Source organism: Lepisma saccharinum, chromosome 26, assembly GCF_977018435.1.
Source record: "Lepisma saccharinum chromosome 26, izLepSacc3.1, whole genome shotgun sequence".
NCBI classification, from domain to species: domain Eukaryota; kingdom Metazoa; phylum Arthropoda; class Insecta; order Zygentoma; family Lepismatidae; genus Lepisma; species Lepisma saccharinum.
Genome location: NC_139254.1, coordinates 36,465,966 through 36,488,066, shown reverse-complemented (window position 1 = coordinate 36,488,066; position 22,101 = coordinate 36,465,966).

Sequence of the window (22,101 nt, the reverse complement as noted above, 5' to 3'; positions counted from 1 at the left end):
AACTCGGCGTGGTTGTTTTTTCCAGTGGACAGGGTGCAACGCTGCAAGCACCGACCAGAGGAAGCACTTGGCGTCACTGTTCTGAATATTCAGGACAGCCTTTTTTGTCACAATAGTACGTGGTAAGGGGATGTAGCTGGATGCAAAGAGAGGCACAAACTTGTTAAGTTTGATACAAAGTTCGTGAGGTTCTCCACACAGCGAACCTCCTGAGCCTATAGCTTGATGTTCCTCCTGCTTGGCCACCAGCTCCTCGGCAAACTCGTTGTAGATGACCTTTAGGTTGTCGACATCTGCCAGATGCAGTGTCTTCGCCTTGGTATTGTGGTAGAAGCTATAAATTTCATCAGACGGCTTCTTGTAGAGGCAACATAGCGATGCGTAGAATTTGGTGGAGTGTGTTGCAAGCGCATCGCTGAGGATGGAAATAATTTTGGTTTGCACGTTCTCCAAAAAGCTACGCACGTCACATGAGCCCTCCGAAGTGAGGACAAGTCCTCTAACAAACACTCGAAAGCAGACTGGTTCACTTTCACCACAGGCTTGACATGTTTGGCGGATGGTGGCAAGTCGGCTTTCGCTTTTCTCTTGGTCGAGCGCGGGACAGGTGCTCCGACGACTTTGCATGTTGTTATATGCCTTTTCAGATGACCAATAGTGATATGTTTACCGCACCTGGGACATGGTTCTGTAGCGATCACATGCTTACCAGGTACACAGGTATGGCAGTGTCTTTTGAAATTTTTACTTGAAACACCAGTTTCACACATAGGGCAAATTTTCACAGATTGCATCTTGTTGAAAAAATATTTGTGGGGTATGTTATTTTATATATATTTAGTGGAGTGTCACAAAATAAATACTTTGCAATAAAAAAAAACATTGGAAGGCTAATTCACGATGGTGCTGGTTTTGGTGTGTGTTATTTATGTATATGCTATTCTTGCTCCGTGGCGTTACAAGAGTCTGCCTCCCAATATTGCTTAAGAGGTTTGGTTAGCATGCAATAGATCAGTATGCTAGAAAAAACAGGGGGGGGTAACAAGAGCACCACCACTATTGCCAGTTAGCGTCATTAATTCTTCTTCATCTTACTGCATACTTATCATCTTAGAAGGCTACGCTGTCAACTCCTATTTGTAGGTTAGCTTCGCCTGTGAAATATCATATAGCAAAATGTTTAAGAAAAGCAAAAGGTTTGTGAAGCGACTAGTCAGTGTTGCTATCTCCTATTTGTAGGCTAGCTTCGCCTGTAAAATATCATATGGTGAAATTTTCTTGGGGTGGGTTTGCAACACTGCGGCTCACTTGAAGGCGTTCAAGTGACTTATTATATCTCACTAGGCCGTATCAGTGTTGCCAACTCCTATTTGTAGGTTAGCTTCGCCTGTGAAATATCATATGGTGAAATTTTCGTGGGCTGGCAACACTGTGGCTCACTTGAGGGGGTAGAATCGATTTTATTTGCCAGTCAAATGGCTCTCGTCGAATCCTATCCAAGAAACCTAAAATCATCATCCTAGCTCAATTAGGAGCCAAGAAAATCAATGTCTTGGAAAACGTCTTAAGATATTTGTCTTAAGAAAATTTTCTTGACAGACCGGAAGTAACATCTTGACAAACCGGAAGTCGATATTTGTCTTAAGACGTTTTCCAAGACGTTGAGAATCAACTAGTCAGTGTTGCCAACTCCTATTTGTAGGTTAGCTTCGCCTGTGAAATATCATATGGTGAAATTTTCGTGGGCTGGCAACACTGTGGCTCACTTGAGGGGGTAGAATCGATTTTATTTGCCAGTCAAATGGCTCTCGTCGAATCCTATCCAAGAAACCTAAAATCATCATCCTAGCTCAATTAGGAGCCAAGAAAATCAATGTCTTGGAAAACGTCTTAAGATATTTGTCTTAAGAAAATTTTCTTGACAGACCGGAAGTAACATCTTGACAAACCGGAAGTCGATATTTGTCTTAAGACGTTTTCCAAGACGTTGAGAATCAACTAGTCAGTGTTGCCAACTCCTATTTGTAGGTTAGCTTCGCCTGTAAAATATCATATGGTGAAATTTTCTTGGCGTGGGTTGGCTACACTGAGACCCACTTGGTGTTTGTCAAGCGGCCAATTACATCTACTTGCCTCTTCTTCAATTTCATCATATCATCACTCACCTTCATCATTGCAGTCAGCCGAAAGTAGCAGAACAGTAAAGCTAAATATCCAAAATCAGATCCAATCTATCTTACCATTCCTTTCTTGGGGGTTATTTTAGATAAAAATATAAATAATTAAAAAAATGACAGGAAATTGTAAAAAAAATTATCAGTCAAAGCTGTAAGAAATAAATTTATAATGGTCATATTTAAATATGATAAGATTTACAATTATTTTAGTACCTTATGTACACATTGTATTATAATTCAGCTTAAAAATCTATTTAGAATCATTTATTTACCTATAGTGTTAGGCAGTTGAAGTAACTTTGAACTGTCTGTTTGCAGATGAAATATTTATTCTGAAATATTTAATGTACATAGTATTTGATTACATTACACTTACCGTAAGTTGCAAGAAACTACGATATGGCCAAAGTACATAGATTAATATGAAAGAGAAAACAGACTTATAATATGCAGAATGAAATAAAAGATCTAGCTAGCTGAAGGAAGAGAGAGTGTGTGATCTTGCAACACTGCCAACCTATAGATGACCTCCCAGTGTTCATCTAGAGACCAGCTACTTCACCTTACCTGTGAACCCCTCCCACCACCCTCAGGGGGAACTCCTGTACCCATTCTCTAGGTGAGTGCTGAGAACATCTGGGGTTAAAAATTGCACAGGTAAATGCACAAATTCTCTTTCATATGGAAATGTCCTTCCCTTTGGGAATTAAGAAAAAATTAAAGAACTAGATTAAAATACAGTGACGTATTCTCCCATGTTACCTGGTTTCTGCTGGCAATTCAAATTTTTTCGTATATATATTTTTTAAAAACACAAAGTTGCTGACCAAGGCAGTTTATTAAGGTAAAAACACTTAACAGGTAACGTTTCAACCCTGCATCAGGGTCTTCCTCAGATGAAGAACTAAACTGAACGGATCATTTTAGTTTAGTTGATCGTCTGAAGAAGACCCTGATACAGGGTTGAAATGGTACTCGTTAAGTGTTTTTATCTTAATAAACTGCCTTGGTCAGCAACTTAGTGTTTTTAATATAGAAACAAGGCTTAATTATATTACAATTTTTTTTTAAATTGAAAGGAAATTTGGATTTGTCAGTCTTCTATTGTTGTTTTACCTGCATGCCTACATTTGTGTTTTAATTCTATTTTATCTAATTAATGTATCATAAATATATACAATAAATAAGAATTGTTGTCACAAACCAGAACAAATTTTCAGAATATGCCTCTGATAAAATATTAAACATACATTTAGGAACAGAGTTGAAATAATGCCTTGACATTGGAATATCCAAAACTGAAATATAGTTTACAGTTGAATAAATAAATGAAAATGAAAAGTTGATATAACGTTATTTTCTGTATGAGTTCAACAACAATCTTTCAAAATAGCTATCCACACATCCATAATCTATATTGGTGCATAATACATATGTCTTTCAGCCAGTCAGCAAGGATTCCAAGATATTAACATCTCCATCACTCTTCAATAAACTGTTCATGAAATGTAGAATGTTCCGAAAAGAAAGTAATAAGAATTGAACATACTTTTCTAAAATAATATTTGTTTGTGTAGCTATTAGTTAGCAAATTTTTAATATATCTAGGGGAGTTTAAAATGCACTACTTCAAATGTATTTTCTAAAGAAGTAGGTGTTTATAATTATAAATTATTACACTGTATCATGCTAATATTATTTTTTTTAATTTAGAACTTCAAAATTGGTCCTTATACTGACTTTGCATTTATCTTTATTCCGACAAGCCAGCCAGCAAGGAAGCCAAGATTTTATGCTCAGTCACTTTTCAAGAAACTGTTCATAGAATGTACAACATTCTGAACAAAATAATAAACATTCAACATAATTTTCTAAAATAATATTTGCGTGTGTCTGTGTGTGTGTGTGTGTGTGTATCTATTAGTTTAGTCAATATTTGAATATGTTTAGGACAGCTTAAAAATACACTATTTCAATTTTAAATTACTGAAGAAATTGCAAGATATGGTAAAGTTCCCCATGCACTTTGCACGATGCCATGGGTTATATATAGGAGAATGTGGGTGTAGGTCCCACAGGATTACTCCAAAGTACCCTTTTATTTGAGACTGAGTGAGCATCAGAACCACTTTATGTGAGGACAAAGCTCGGGAAAATTCTGATCTTATGTCACCCACGCTGGCAATCAAACCATAATTTCTCATGTGGCAGTCAGACAGCCTGCCAACTGTGTAGTCACTGTGGCTCCACTAAAGAAATAAGTCCTTATAATTTGTAAAATATTATCTTTATCATGTAGTATTAGGTTTTAAATTAGAAGCACCAAATTTTATCATTATACTGACTTTGCTTTAATTTTTCTGACAACTGGTTCCAGCTTGCACTTCATTACTTGCAGAAGTCAAACAATCAAACAAATCAGCTAAGAAAAAATTGAAAATAAATGTTAAAACTTAATAATATTAGGTTAAAATAAAACGTCCTACTTATCTTGCAGAAAAACGTTCCTTCCTTCCTGGCTTCTATGTATTCCTGTGTTGTTAACATTTTATGGGAATACCAAATTTGTTCATCCAGCGTCTGTAAGTTTATCCTTATTAAATCTGGAAAGAAGTGATGTGTATTGCTGCAAAGATTAATATTAAAGTTAATTATACTGAATGAATGCATAACTAGCATGAAACTATTAACAAATTGAAGGTTTAGTGCGAGAATTCAGTTGCAAATAAAAACCATAAAAATAAATCAGATATAGCGTAATGGCTAATGATCATGATAGTTTATTGTTTAACATTTATCAGTGAATGAATACTACTTTCTCCTTTTTTATCAGTATGGTCAATTCATTAATGGATATTATTCCTTCTTTTCTGTGCTCTATTTACAGATTAAAACATTTACTTGGTTCCAATGAATTGGGGGAAATTTTCGTGATATTGTTTCTAATTATAATTTAATTTAATATAACTCATCTAATGTAATGATATGTACCTCTCTTTTTAATTTAAATTAAAGTTTTATTCTGGCTTATATCTCCTTAATTACATTTCACATATGTATATATTAAAGAGTGGTAAAAGTATTCCGCCAACTTCTGGGAGGTTTAGTGGTTGAGGTTTGGTTTGATAGTTTGCAGTGTGTGGATTTGTTTATTTTAATATAATTTAGATTACAGGATTTTAAATTTTAGTAATATTTCCCGTCTAAATTTGTGCCAGCTGCCGCAGTTAAACACGGGGTCATAAATGGAGAGTTTTTGGTTTAATTATTGGAAAAAAAATAATTTTTCGTTGTTTATATTTCATTTGTTAGGTGAAATGTTTAATGTATGTATAATAAATCGTATCATAACCTAAGTTAGGCTCACCACTCTCCTTCCAAGACTCCCAAAAGTACCCCTGACTGTCTCAACTCCAATTAAAAAAGTCTGTCCACCAAGCCTGCTTTCCCCTCTAAACCACTGCCAGTGGAGATTTCCTCCATGCCGATTCATCAAAGTCTTTCTTCCTATTCAGTAAGCGGATTCCTACCTGTTTACCTGTTTGCTTTTTGTTACTCCAATGCTTCAGGAAGTCTGTACACACTTGACTCTGCATAAATAAAATACCTCAGAGGAGCAGGCAGCTGGTGAAAACAAGTGAATAACCCTCAGTCAGATTGAAGCTTCTAGAGAAAGTCTAATTAAAATTATAATTCTATAATTCGTTACGAAATACTTTACAGAAATACCATACACATTAAGAAAGAACAGGCAAAGAAATGCCCAGAGGTCATTCAAACAACATAATCAAGGGGTCCCAGGTTTGATACCCGGTGGAGGTACAGAGTGGTTCGGATCCCACTTTAAACTGTAGGTTTAGCCCAATCAGTCCCAATTAGCCTTACTGTGCATAAAGTGGACTTAAAACACAAACTGAATCAATCAATCACATCTTGGTCCAATTTTGTGACCACTTAATTCTGTTTGTGAAAATTGCATGACTTTTCCTGCTGAGTGCCTTAAAACATAGTTTCAAGTGTAAATTGTTAGTTACTTAAGGGAGGGGTTGTTTTCTCAAACCTTAGATTGATTGATTTAGTTTATTTTACTTTGCATTTTGTGCCTCTTGGCTAATTTGTGAGGATGGGGATGAGTGATGAAATGATGAAATTGATGAATTTATCCTTGGCGTTGCAGCACAATGTGCTAACCACTCAACCAAAGGGTCCGGCTCAAACCTTAGACAAATGGATATGTTTCTATGATTAACTTAAAGACAATGATTTATACTTTACATACATTTTCCTAGCTGGGGATGATCCCCAAGATCCCTCGTTGCTTGGAATACTGCCTTAAAAGAAAAAGTGTATTTCAAGAGACCACAAGCTATACTGCAAATGGAATCTTTACATTTGGCATGATAGTAGTATAAAAGTATATACTACTGGGACGAGAAATGATGAACCCCCCTCAGGCAGATTTAGCTACACTTAAAACTTGCTCAACATGCCCATATGAGCTTTTTGCTCAAGTGTGGTACTCCGTCTAATCCAAGATTTTTGTAAAAATGCCCTCGGGAAGTTCCTGTGAAAGGATGAGCCCCCTCAGATTGATTTGTCCACACTTACAAAAGGCACTTCTGTCAGATTGTTGTCCATAAGCTTGTTAAAAATATGCCCCTCTTGATATTTTTTTTGCCCACACCTAAAACTAAGCTCTTGCATCATGTTATGCAACAAATTATGATGCAAGAGCTTTTGTATTATGCAACAAATTATGATGCAAGAGTTTTTGCATTGTGCAACAAATTATGATGCAAGAGCTTTTGCATTATGTTGTGCAACAAATTATGATGCAAGAGCTTTTTGTATTACATATCAGTTAGTATTGTGAGAGTGGCTGAGGAGTACAGATGTGTTGTTGCAGTGCTCCTCTTATTTTTTTTAAAAAAAAACAACACAAAAATATAGCAGATTTGTATAAATTGAATTATAGGTTTGTTTGATTCAATATATAGAATTTTCTAATATATTGAACAAAGGGTTTATATTTGCCCTAGTTTGTTATACAAGATCAATACATGACACATGGTATTAGGTCAATGCCTTTCCATTCACATCACGACATGCCTGTGCAGACATGCAATTGTGAAAGGTCAGTGCTTCAGTGGATCAATACTTATTCTATCTTTGTGCATGTAGGCTATCAGCTTTATAGAGTTTTGATTTGAACCCCAAGAAATTTTATATAAATACCAAAGCCAAAAATATTAACACACATACACACACACACACACACACACACACACTAAGTATACAAAGCACATTGCTGAACCCAACTGATATTTTTTATTAAGCATAGAATTTTGATTTGAACCCCAAGAAATTTTATATAATAAACAACAAAAATGCCAAATCAAAAATATTGTAATCAATGCAATAAGAATATAACCAGCCCCAATTGGGCTAGGCATCAAAGGAATTGTAATCCAGACAAATGCAGAACTCCCACAAAAATATGCCCTAAATGCCATAGAAAATATAGCATGGAATACTTCACATATAAACATAAAGGTACTTGCTCTGCACAGTCATCAATATTGCCCCCTCAACCATCTACATCTGGTCTGAAAAGGAAGCATGAAGCACCTGTTAATGCTAGAGCAGCAAAGCAGCCACGCTATGAACCCATCCATAGCAGTTTTAATGGCCAATTAAGGGATCACCGTTTTGTATCAGAGCCAAGATGTGACATTAAGAATTTTTTGAATAGTATAAATCCAGATGTGCAGGCAATTCTAAATGCAGAAAATGGCTCTTATAAGCTGTCCCTCAAATTGTTTACACAATATAAGAAGCCAAATGGCACAAAATTTACACAGCCCCACATAACAGAAACTGTACCGGTATATTCAAATGCAAATTCAGACAAAATAATAAGCAGTTTGATAGATCAATTGAATATTAAACACTCTGAATTTGCTGGAAAAGAGTCTGGATGGAGCCTATGCGGTTCTCCACACAAGCTCTATGTTAATATTTCTGAATTCAGCCCATTACAAGGATCTACATATTTGCCATTACCTGCCAATATTAAAAACAAACAAGCCGTGGTTAATATAAAAAATAATGATGAGAAATGCTTTTTGTGGTGTATTTTAGCTGATTTGTATCCAGTTTCAAGGCATCCTGAGCGAATAAGTTATTATAAACAACATGAAAATGATTTTGATGAAGCAATGGAGGGTTTAGAATATCCAATGTCTGTTCAGAATATTGATAAATTTGAAAAAAAGGCCAGGGATATTAATGGTAAACAATTATCTATTAATGTATTTATTTGTTCTACTGGCCGTGGCAATTGCTTGATAGCACCTCTCAGAATCAGTACATTTGATGATGATTCTGCTGTTCCGATTGATCTGCTCTTAATTGAAGGGGATGATACACACCATTATACTCTGATACATAATCTTGAAGCTTTAGTCAGAAAACAACTAGACAAAACTCATAGAATATTCAAGTTGTGCAGAAGATGTTTGACTGTATTTGATGGTCAAAAAATGGTAAATGGGGTTCGGGAAAAAAATGCAGAAATTGCTAAAAACAAGTTAATTGAACATTTAAAATACTGTGGGAATCATAAACCTGTTCATATGCTTATGCCTAACCCAAGTGAAAATGCCAAATTCAAAAAGTTTGAAGCCTTGTTGGAACACCCAGCATATATAGTCTGTGATTTTGAATCAAACCTCAAACCCCTTGCATTCTGCAGCCCGGATCCTGATGAATCCTCAATTACATCATACCAGTTACATGAACCTTCTAGTTTTTATTATGTGATTGTACAAGATGGTGTTGTTAGTAAAGAATATTTATACATGGGAGCAGATGCCATCAAAGAATTTGCACATAGAATAGAAAATGAGTGCCATGACATAGCATCTAATATCTTATTAAAATCAAAACCCATGTTGCCTTTAACAGAGAAACAGATTGAAGATTTCAACAATGTACAAAAATGCCCGGTATGTGATTCTGAATTTTCAGATACAAATATCAAGGTGAAACACCATTCTCATACAGATGGTAAATTCTTAATGGCCCTGTGTAATAGCTGTAATATTAAGATCCAGAGACCAAAATTTGTCCCTATATTTTGCCATGGTGCATCCAATTATGATTTTCATCATTTGATGAGGTACGAGGGGTTTGACAAGCAGAATTTAAATATTTTAGCTGAAAATAATGAAAAATATATTGCCATTAGCAAAATAATTAAAGTTAATAGTGTTCCTATTCACTTAAGATTTCTTGATTCATACAGAATTCTGTCTGCTAGCCTGGCTACACTGGCCACTCAATTATCTGATGATCAATTCAAAATCACATGTGCTTTGTTTCCAAATCAGGAGCTGAAATTAATTAGGCGGAAGGGTGTATATCCATATGATTATGTTACAGATTTTTCTAAATTTGATGAGTGTTCTCTGCCACCACAACAAGAGTTTTACAGCAAAATCAGAGCATCTGGAATCACTGATGAAGATTATCACCATGCCCAGTTGATGTGGAACAATTTAAAATGCCAGACATTTGGTGATTATGACAAGGCTTATTTAAAACTTGATGTGACCCTCTTAGCAGTTATACTGCAGGCATTCAGAAAATGTTCCATGCAAAATTATAAGCTGGATCTAAAGTATTTTTACAGTGCTCCGGGCCTAGCATGGTCTGCAATGTTTTTAAACACTAAAATGCAATTAGATCTGATCCAGGATCAAGATATGTATCTGTTTATGGAACAATGTATAAGAGGGGGCATGGTGCAATATTCTCAGAGATATGCCAGAGCAAATAACAAATATATTCCTGATTATGATCCAGCACTGCCATCAAATTATATACTGTATGTAGATGCCAACAGCCTCTATGGTTATGCTATGATGAAAAAACTGCCATATGCAGGGCTTGAGTGGGTTGAAGATTTCAATATTGAAGATCTTAAGGATTTTGATGACAGTAACTATGGCATGTTCTTAGAAGTTGATCTGACAATTCCTGATGATTTACACAACACATTTTCTGATCTGCCACCAATTCCTGAGGTTAAGTGTTCACCTGGCTCTAAACAGAAGAAATTGATGATGACTCTAGAGCCGAAACAGGATTATGTCATATATTACAAAATCCTCCAGTTCCTGATGAATCATGGTGTTCAAGTGACCAAAGTTGGAAAAGTTTTGAGGTTCAGGCACTCAAGATGGTTGAAGCCATATATTGATACAAACACAGAGCTTCGAACATCTGCAATGAGCCAATTTGATAAGACCTTGTTTAAATTGATGGTCAATTCTGTGTATGGCAAAACAATAGAAAATGTCAGAAAACATATTGATGTTAAAATAATTACTGACCCCAGCCGGAGCAAAAAATTGATTGCAAAGCCCAACTTCAATTACAGAAGAATTTATGATGAGAATATGGCACTTTTCAACATGAAAAAAACAAAGATTAAGTTTGATAAGCCTATTTATGTAGGGGCTGTGATATTGGAATTGGCCAAATTACACATGTTAAAATTGTATTATAATGTGTTGAAGCCTTTTTATAAGGATCGTGTAAAACTGATGTACATGGACACAGATAGTTTTGTTCTTGATATTCAAACAGAAGATGTTTATCAAGATATAACACAGCCTGAATTGTTTAAATATTTTGATACCACTGAACATTCAAAAATTAAACCCCACAACAAAAAGGTGCCTGGCAAGTTAAAAGATGAGACACTTGGTGATGTTATTGTGGCATTTGCTGGGTTAAGGGGCAAGATGTACAGTTTTGAAACATGTAGTGGTGCTATTGCCAAAAAGGCCAAGGGCATTGGCAGAGTGACTGTAGACAAAGAGCTTGAATTTGAAGATTACAAAAATTGCCTCAAATCATGTAGCACAATCAGAACATCAGAATCCAGAATTCAGAGTGTGGATCACTTGTTGACTACAAATATTGTAAGAAAAGTGGCTCTGGACCCACATGATGATAAGAGATGCATTTTATCATGTGGCATACATACTCTACCATGGGGTCATTGTGATTTGAAAAGTGGCAATCAATGCCCAATTGCAGAGCATGATTTGAAATAAATAAACATGCCTATGAACTTATTTGGGTTCAAAAAACAGGCTATTATGGACCTGCCAACACCACAACCCTCTTCTGATATAATATCTAAACTAAGTGCTTTGTTAATTATTCATCTGAACAGCATACTTACAGATGTTGATGATGAAACAGGTAAAACATTGTACATATTTAACAATAATTTAAATTATTACCAATTACCGTAGTGGTCAATTGCAATTTATTACAACCCCTGAAGGTAATGTCAAGATTGCAGTAGGGAGAAATATTTATAGAATTAAGCACTCAAACATGGTTTCTGGCACTGTATATACTGTTTCTGCTGGTGACTGCATATATATTGAGGTCCCGGGATCATATGACAAGCTTATACCTTTTTTTATAGAATTAAGAATCAGATATTCAATAATAAATAACCACTAAAACAAAATGCCTAATGATATATTTGGCCATACAAGACATGAAGATCACAGTGATGAGATTCTGATGCATGATGTCAGAGTCAAGAAATTAAGAAGTGATTTACAAGCTTTACAAACCACACTCAATGCCAGTCTTCAACTAGAAATTACAAATTTACAATCACAATGCATGGACCCTCTTCTTAAAATTGATTCTGAACTCAAATTGCTGCTCAAAAATATACTGACTTGGCCACATTAGATAATTTTCAAAGTTTAGAAGAGGCTGTAGCAGCTCTTCAAGCCAAATTTAAGACCCAGGCCACCAACTCTGAGCAATTGAAACAACAATTGGAAGAGCAGATAAATAATGTCCAGACACAGCTCCAAACAATTGTCAAAAGCATAAAATCACAAGAAGATTTTGATCTAGTGATTTCCACTCTAAAGGAACAGATTCAATCACTCCAGATACCTAATCTGGACCCCTTGAACAATGCCATAGCCGAGGTTAAAGAAAAAATTGAGACACGTGAAAATTTTATGAACAACTTGCCATCTTCTGATGCTTTGAGTGCAATAACTCGGAGTGTTGCCAATATTAAGCTGCAACTTGAAACATATGAAGATTTTGGAAAAATTCAAAGTACCATAACCCATCTTGAGGGTACAATAGCAGCAGTGCAAAGTGATTTGACAAATGTACAAGAATCTCTAGAATCCCGCCTGCCTGGTATTGTAGACACTCTTGTCAGTGTCCAGCAACAGATCACAAAACTTGAAAATCTCAACACTGAATCTGAGCTATCTCATTTTCATCACTTGATCGATGATATCCAAACAAAAATTGAAATTTTACAACAATCAACACCCACTCAGGCTGATATAGCCCTGCTCCAAAATGCTATGCAAAATGTGGCTGATGCTTCTGAATTAAATAATGTGAAATTGGCACTTGAATCTTTGCAAAATACTGTATGAAATCTGCCTACATCACAGGAACTTAAAAATATTAAGAGAGCTGTGAATCGTATATTGAAATCAGAAGATATCAAGAATATCCAGACAGAGATCAAACAACTCACTCAGACAGTGGCCACTCTACCAACTAATCAACATATTAATGAACTGCATGCCTTGTTTGAGGATATCAGAAGACAAGTCCATGATCTTACTGCTCAAAATTCAAAATTGGCAGTTGTTGAAAATTTACAGCAAATTGTAGCTAATATCAAGCAACAGCTAGGGACCATGGAATCCAATCAAGCAAATGCTCTGTCTGTTTTTGCCACCCAGCTACAAGAAATTGTGCAACAATACAAGAAACTTGTTGTGGACATAAAAATCAAGCCAGGCCATGATGATGTTGTTAGGACTATCAATGAGCACCTTGAATCTGTAACAAGTTGATACGCTTTGTTTATTTTGACCATATGAAATATTTTATTTGTTTTCTGTTAATTTCACATTTGATTTATTTGTTAGTTTCAATACTGTTGTTTGATATTTTGATATTGGCTTAAATTTGTAATTTTTGCTGTACATTTGTTACATGCAATATCGGAAGTGGAAGTCATTTCCGGTTTGTGAAGATGTGTAGAACTGTCCAATCTTTTATTGATTCGGTTGCGAGGACAACAGTGCGTAAAAAGAAAATAATAAGTTGAGTTGCGGAAGATGACGTCTATTTTGTGAAAAACGCTGTTTTAAAGAAAAAGCAGCAACTTAATTCAAAAGTGATTGTGTTGGTGAATATTGTTATTAATTAGCAGTGATTGTTTAAAGGAAAAATGTTTTATTAAATTTGTAAAATAGTAAGAAGCTATTTTCTTGTTCAAACCGTTTCGTCCTGAGAATCCAGTGTAGTATACATTAAGGTGAGTCTCATAACTCCGCCGCACAGGGAGATTGGGTAGCTACCGTGACGTAGTAATCCGTGATCCAGTGGCAAACACAAGAAAGGAACGTCACAGGTAAATTTGGCGCTCAACGTGAAGGCATCGATGATGTAAAAGGATAAATTGTAACTGTAATATCGTGTGAAAAAAACGTGTGTTTTGTGCCGTGTGAAGTCATGAGGAAATTGTCGAGCGTTACAAAGTCTGATAACACATAGATGTAAGTCATGTGATCGATTTTGCAGAGATATCAAGGTATGAGCAGAAGAATTTGGCGAAGCCAGAGCAAGAAGAAAATGGATAAATTGAGTTGTTGTGATGATAAAGATAAGCCTTTGGACGAAATATTTCAGTGCAGGAAATGCGAGGCGTATTTCCATTTAGGGTGTGCAAATTTGCCAATATCCAGAGAATTTATTCCTGATGATGACTTAGTTTGTAAAAATTGCAAATCGCATAGTGCTACTTTAAATATGGAGGTACTTTGTGGATGGTTAAAGAGAATTGAAGAAGGAAGGAAAGATCAGAATGAATTGAGGAAGATCATTGAAGAAGGAAGGAAAGAAGATCAGAATGAAATGATAAAGAGGTTTGAGAAAATGGAAGAAGGAAGGCTAGAAGATAAGAATGAATTAAGGAATATCATTGAAGAAGGAAGGAAAGAAGATCAGAATGAAATGATAAAGAGGTTTGAGAAAATGGAAGAAGGAAGGCTAGAAGATAAGAATGAATTAAGGAAGATCATTGAAGAAGGAAGGAAAGAAGATCAGAATGAAATGATAAAGAGGTTTGAGAAAATGGAAGAAGGAAGGCTAGAAGATAAGAATGAATTGAGGAAGATGATTGAAGAACGACGGAAAGAGGATAAGAAGGAGTTGATGAAGATTATTGAAGACGGATGAAACGAAACTAAGGTAGCTTTCAGAAACTTGGAGGAGGTATTTAGGAATGATAAGGAGGAAATGATGACGAGAATGAAAGCAGACCAAGAAGAATTGATGAAGAAGATTGAGGATGAGCGGAAAGAAGATAAAAATGAAATGATGAGAGTAATAGAAGACAGAAGACAAGAAAACAAAGAAGAATTGGAAGTTGTGCGATGTGATTTGTTAAAACAGATTGATGAAGGGAGAGATGCACTAAATAACATAGAAGAAGTCAGGGAAGTAGACAGACGAAAAGTAATGAATGAATTGGACACCGTAAAAGCAAGGATAGAATCCGTCGTGGATCAGCAAAGTACTTCAAGGAATTTGTATATGCAGGACAGTGAAAAGATGAATAAAGAAATTAACCAGAAGTTCTATTTTATGGAGGAATTCCTTTTAGGGAAATTGGAGAGATTACATTTAGAATCTGTCCAAGGAAATCCAGGAATGACTGCTGGAAATACTGACAGATCTGTGGAAAATGTTCGATGGGTGAGAGATGATAATGACCCTTTGATTTCCGGTATATCTTCAACAGAATCTGTATCTTCTGCTGAATTGTTGACTAAAAGGAACCGTAAGAGGAGAAGACGTATCCAAAGTACAAAAGGGATACCCAGAGAAGATATTGATAAATCTCCTGATGTCTCTCATAGTCCATCTCACACTGGACATTTTTTTAGAATGTCGGATATTAACTCTCTGAGCAAATTTACCGGAGAAATAAATTCCATATCAGCGGAGCGTTATTTGGAAGAACTGAAAACGTCCATGGACATAATGAAAATGCCTATGCACTATAGATTAAAGGTGCTTCCTTCTGTAATGAAAGGGAAAGCTAAAGCCTGGTTTATTGCCAACGAGAGAAGGTGGAAGTCTTTTGAACAGTTTTGTGCCGCGTTTAAAAAACAGTATGCCTCTGCAGAAGCGAAGCAGAGAGAGATCCAGATTTTAAGAAACAGAAGATATTCCAAATCCTCAGGTCTTTCTATGGAGGATTATTGTTGGGACGTCTACTTGGTCGAACGTGTGGACCAAACAGAAGTGTTAAGTTTAATTATTCATCAGCTCCCATACAGAATACGGCAGCTAGTATTAACAAGAGATCCTCGAAACATTGACCAGTTGACCAACTTCTTGGGGAAGTACGAAGCCTCAGAACAGATAGATGGGTGGAGAGGCGATGGTAATAAAGCACAAGAAAGGAGACCTAACCAACCTCGAGTTAACAGAGTACAGATGACAACTTCTACTAATAATCCTGGAGGATCCCGCAGCGCAGAGAGCGGAAATGGGAAGGAACCAATCACCAGAGAAGGACAGCGATTCCCGGGTGGTAGGTGGAAGAATAGAAACTGGACAAGTAACAGACTTTATAGAAGGACTACGCCATACACAAATAGTTGGAGAAGAGATCAAAGAGCTCCAGAACGAAAAGAGTGTGCAATACAGACGGAAGAGCTACCTTCCAGTAATCTTAGAGTTACAGCGTCGCCATGGGAAATTAACTGCAATGAAGTTCTGGGTTTAGCCCAGCGCCCGTTGTAAGCGGTACTCTTACGCTTGCAATGAAGGGCATGCAAGTAAAAGTAAGCGACGAAAGTGAAGACCCATTCCTAACAGGAGATCCGTTAGAAGTATTGTACTTGAATATCGAAGCCACTCCTCTAAATTATTTAAAAATTAGAAAGACGATAATGGAAGAAGATAGGGATAATGTGAAGAAACCTGAAATTTCAGTCGAGGTATTAGGATTCCAAATAAAATGCACTCTGGACACGGGTAGCGAATGTACCCTTATGAATTATAATATTTGGCTTCAAGTACGAGAGCGATTACCAGGTCTTAAATTGCAGAAGTGTCCAGGCGTAATATTAAAAGATTTTGCTGGAAAAGAAAGATCACGGATAGCTGGTTGCAGGCGAATAAATTTTGAAATTGGCGGTTTTATATTTGAAGATTTGGTATATGTGGTCAAGTGCTTAGAAGCTGACTTATTATTTGGTTATCCTTTCCTTCGAAGATACAAAGCCACTCTGGATGCAGGCGCAGAAAAATTGTATCTGATCAATGACGGACACACAGTAGAGCAACATTTACTTCCTAACGCTGGAGATTCAGAGAAGGGCGAGTCGCGGGAGAAGACAGCCTTAATACAGTGTACAAAAGCGGAGGAAGAAGCTAACGCTGATGAGTGGACTGCAACAGAATCAGACATAAGAGATAAAGCCTTTGCTTCAGATGTTTTGAGAGTTGAGGAAAAGGAGCAGCTATTTAATTTATTGTTGAAATATAGAAGAATATTCGCCGACAAGCCAGGATTATCTAGAAATTCTATCTGTGAAATAAATCTGACCAGTGAAGAACCTGTTTTCTCCAATCCTTATCCTGTTCCGTTGTCCAAGAGAAAAAAGCTGGAAGAAGAATTATTGAAGTGGCAAGAGTGGGGAGTAATTATACCCTGCAACTCACCATATTTAAATCCCTTATTGGTAGTGGATAAACCGGACGGGTCGGTTAGACCCTGCATTGATTTTAGAAAACTAAATAAACAAATTGTAGCTCCCAGGAGTACAGTACCTCAAATTCAGGAAGCTCTACAGAAATTTAGAGGGAAGAAGTATTTCTCCTGTTTGGACCTTGCTTCAGGATATTTACAAATTCCAATTAATAAGAAGCATCAAATATACACAGCCTTTACATACAACGGAAGATCTTGGTGTTTTACGAGAATGCCTTTCGGTTTGACCAATGCAGTAGCTGTATTTATGTATTCCATGCACAATTTGTTTAATCCATCTACTGAGAAATTCTTGACAGTTTATATAGATGATCTTTTGATATTTGATGAAACGATTCAGAAACATTTTCAACACTTATCATTTGTCTTGGATACTCTTCAGAAGGAAGGTTTTACAGTGAAACTTAAGAAGTGTGAATTCGGAAAGGAAGAAATTAAATATCTAGGCCATATTATATCCGGAACACACATCAGAGTTGATCCTAAGAAGAATGAAGCCATTTTAAAATTTCCACGTCCCAGGAACAAGAAGGATTTGCAACAATTTCTCGGGCTGATTAACTGGAGACGTCGATTTGTAGAGAATTTGGCACAAAAATCTGCCACTTTAGAACAATTGTTGTCAAAGAACGTTAAATGGGAATGGACCAACACAAGAGAAAACTGTTTCAGAAGATTGAAACAGGAACTAGTGCAACTGCCGGCGTTAGCGCAACCCGATTTTTCTAAGACGTTTTGCATAATGTGTGATGCTTCTTCGTTAGGACTTGGATCGGTTCTATTTCAAGGAAACCACGAAACTCCAATAAATCTGACTGAGATTCACATTATTCAGTATGCCAGCAGAAAATTAAAGCCCCATGAAAAGCATTATACAGTGCAAGAACTAGAGTGTCTAGCTGTGTTATTTGCGATAGACCATTTTAAAGTTTATCTGTATGGTCAGAAATTTTTCATCTATACTGATCATAAAAATCTAATATGGTTAGAAAATAGTCGTAACTGGAATGGCAGATTAACGCGATGGGCTCTGAAACTTCAACAATATAAATATGAGATCATTCATGTGGAAGGAAAGAGTAATAAGATCGCTGACATACTAAGTCGTTATCCTGTGGCTGAAAGGGTTCTGGAGACAGAAGGCAACACTCCTACCATTCTACAGGTGTGGTCAGCTAAGAAAATTCTCATGCCTAACCAGGAGATCCAACTGTGGAAGGAGTCCCAAAGTCAAGATCCAATGTGTAAAGATATATCAGACAAGTTAAATAATGGAGATGAAGAGGCTAAATATTTTTTTGAGGGAAGACCTTTTATTTAAGAATTCTAGAGGTAAAAAGAAATTCCATTGTATAGTGGTTCCGCAAAGTTTAAAGGATAAAGTGTTGGAGGCTGAACATGATAACACTGGCCATTTTGGGTTTACAAAAACTTATCAGAGAGTAAGAAAAAGGTACTTCTGGAAAAATATGAAGTCTGACATTTCACGATATATTCAAGAGTGCTTGATATGTTCAAAGAACAAGCCCGATAAGCTTGGGATATGTAGAGAGAGATTGACCACGACCCAAAAGAAACCACATGAAGTTCTGTCAATAGACATCATTGGCAAACTACCTAAGTCTTCATCGTTCTACTATATCCTGACCTTGATTGATGTAGGAACCCGATACTTAACAGCCTATCCATTATGAACAGCCACTACTAATGAAATTATTAGGAAGTTAGAGCAGGGATACTTCACCCATTATCCGAAACCTAAGTATGTGCTGTCCGACAGAGGAAGCCAATTTCTGTCCAAGCAATGGCTACAATTTATGGAAAACCACTCTGTTAGACCCATCAGGACCACCCCTTATCACCCAGCAAGCAATCCGATTGAGAGAAGCAATCAGGAAATTGTAAGACTTTTAAGGACGTTTTGCAATCGGAAACATGACTCCTGGTGCAAACAAGTGAGGACTGTCTGTTGGCTCATCAATAATTCTATATCCGAGGCTACCGGTTATGCCCCAGTGGAGTTATTTTATAATCGACCTGTAGCAGCTAACTTATTGCAGGAATTAGACTGGCCTGAAGACAGTGAGTGGAAGACTCTAGCCTGGGAAACCAAATTATTCATCGCAGAAAGTCGAAACAGCCGACAGAAGAACAAAAAGAACATACGGATCAATCCCCATTCGTTCACACTAAAAGAAGGAGACCTGGTTTTAAAAAGGAACCACCGGTTAAGTTCAGCTAAAGATAAAGAAATATCCAAGTTCTTTGAATATTTCGTTGGCCCGTATGTAGTTGAGGATGTTAAGCACAACACAGCTAACTTGCTGGATCCTTGGAAGGATAAATTAATAGGAAGGGAAAATTTTTCCAACCTGAAGAAAATTAATTGTTCACCCGAAAGAAGACAGGAATTATTCCAAAGATGGCATCACCAGATCAAAAAGGACTAATTTTTGTAGCAAAGAAAATTTCGTACATAAACATTACCTCAATTTTCTTTGTTTGTATGGGAGGAGAACTTGATACGCTTTGTTTATTTTGACCATATGAAATATTTTATTTGTTTTCTGTTAATTTCACATTTGATTTATTTGTTAGTTTCAATACTGTTGTTTGATATTTTGATATTGGCTTAAATTTGTAATTTTTGCTGTACATTTGTTACACGCAATATCGGAAGTGGAAGTCATTTCCGGTTTGTGAAGATGTATAGAACTGTCCAATCTTTTATTGATTCGGTTGCGAGGACAACAGTGCGTAAAAAGAAAATAATAAGTTGAGTTGCGGAAGATGACGTCTATTTTGTGAAAAACGCTGTTTTAAAGAAAAAGCAGCAACTTAATTCAAAAGTGATTGTGTTGGTGAATATTGTTATTAATTAGCAGTGATTGTTTAAAGGAAAAATGTTTTATTAAATTTGTAAAATAGTAAGAAGCTATTTTCTTGTTCAAACCGTTTCGTCCTGAGAATCCAGTGTAGTATACATTAAGGTGAGTCTCATAACTCCGCCGCACAGGGAGATTGGGTAGCTACCGTGACGTAGTAATCCGTGATCCAGTGGCGAACACAAGAAAGGAACGTCACAAAGTAGATTGCTTACAGCAGAAAAATAAATAACCGGCATAATCGAGAATCCTAAACATACAATAATTCTTGAATTGTACAGCATCCCCAACAAAGAATATGATTCACCATTTACACCAGGCGGCAAAATATATATGCTGTCCCCTGCGCAATTTTATTACCAGTTTTTTGTTGGGGGCACACTGAGACCAATCAAGATCAAATATTGGCTTCAACCACAGGCACACCACTACCCCACCTTATCAATAACAAATGCTGACAACAAACCAAAAATCACCAGTGTAGAGTTAGAGGATTTTACAGATCCCAATACATTAGAAACATCTTATGCTGAAGATGATGGCTCTCTGGAATTTCATATACAAATAGGAGACAAATTATATTTAGAAAATCCTGTAGTATCAGCTGCTGAACACCCCATAGTTGCAATATTCTTGTTTTCATATTATGTCTAGACAAATTATTGTTGATGAATTACACAGACAAGCCAGACATAATTATAAGAGACTGCCAGTAGTCACAAAAGGCATAGATGATTTATGGCAGTGCGACTTGATTGAGATGGCAAGTGGACAGCTGAAAAACTTAGACAAAATCAACAAGGGCTACAAGTATCTACTCACTGTCATAGATACATTTTCAAAATTTGCCTGGGCTGTGCCACTCAAATCCAAGACTGGAAAATGTGTTACAGAAGCCTTCAGGACAATCATCAATCAGAGTGGAAGATCACCGCGCTATTTGCAAACAGATAATGGCAAAGAATTTTATAATTCTGTGTTCCAACAATTTATTAAAAGCCAGTCAATACAACATTATTCGAGTTACAGTGATCTCAAGGCCTCAATTGTAGAAAGATTCAACAAAACCCTAAAAAATCTTATGTATAAACAATTTACACTTCAAGGTAATTATAAATGGCTTAATATTCTTCCAGAACTTCTACATAAATATAACAACTCTGTCCATTCCACAATCAACATGAAACCCTCTGAAGTAACTTCATCTGATGAGCAAAAATTGATCAGGACTGTTTATTATCCTAGATACCAGCCAACAACAAGAAAAGCCAAATACAAGGTGGGTGATCAAGTAAGAATCAGCAAATATAAGCACTTATTCAAAAGAGGCTTTACAAGAAACTGGAGCACTGAATTATTTACAGTGGTTCAAGTTAAACCTGGGACTCTTAACACATATATAATAAAAGACCACCGAGAAGAAATTCTCAAAGGCAGATTCTATGAAGAAGAACTCAACAAAACTAAACAGCCTGACACATATCTCATTGAAAAAATCATCCGCAGAAAAGGCAACAAGTTATTTGTCAAATGGCTAGGACTTCCAGAACACAGCTGGATCGATGCAGACAAAGTGATAATATGAGCACCTGGGATGTTATAAAAAGGCTGCCAGAACCTGAACAGCAGATTAAGAGAAATGGCAAGTTGCTGCCTGAAAATATTAGATGTCTTATTGTTCGGCCATCGGCTTGTGGTAAAACTACACTAATGATTGATAATTTTTTATTGGCACCCAACTGGTTAGACTGGAAAAATAGGCACTTGTATGTCTTCTCTAAGAGCTTGGAACAATTAAAATATCAGCAGCTGATGAAGCTATATGATGGATTGGATATAGCCACTTTTGAACCAGATGTTAAGCCACTCCATGAATGTCTTGATAACTCTGTTGTTGTGTTTGATGACATTATACTGGATAATCAAAACAAGGTTAGAAATTTTTTTACACAGGGGTGACACAAAAACATTGATTGTTTCTACCTGGCACAGACTTTTTCTAAAATTCCGAAGCAGCTGATCCGAGACAACAGCAATTTTATATGTGTGTTTCATCAAGATCATACCAACCTCAAACACATACATGATGAATATGTAGGTGGGGACTTGAGCTACAATGATTTTTCCAAGTTTTGCAGTAGGTGCTGGAACCAGGACAGTTATGGGT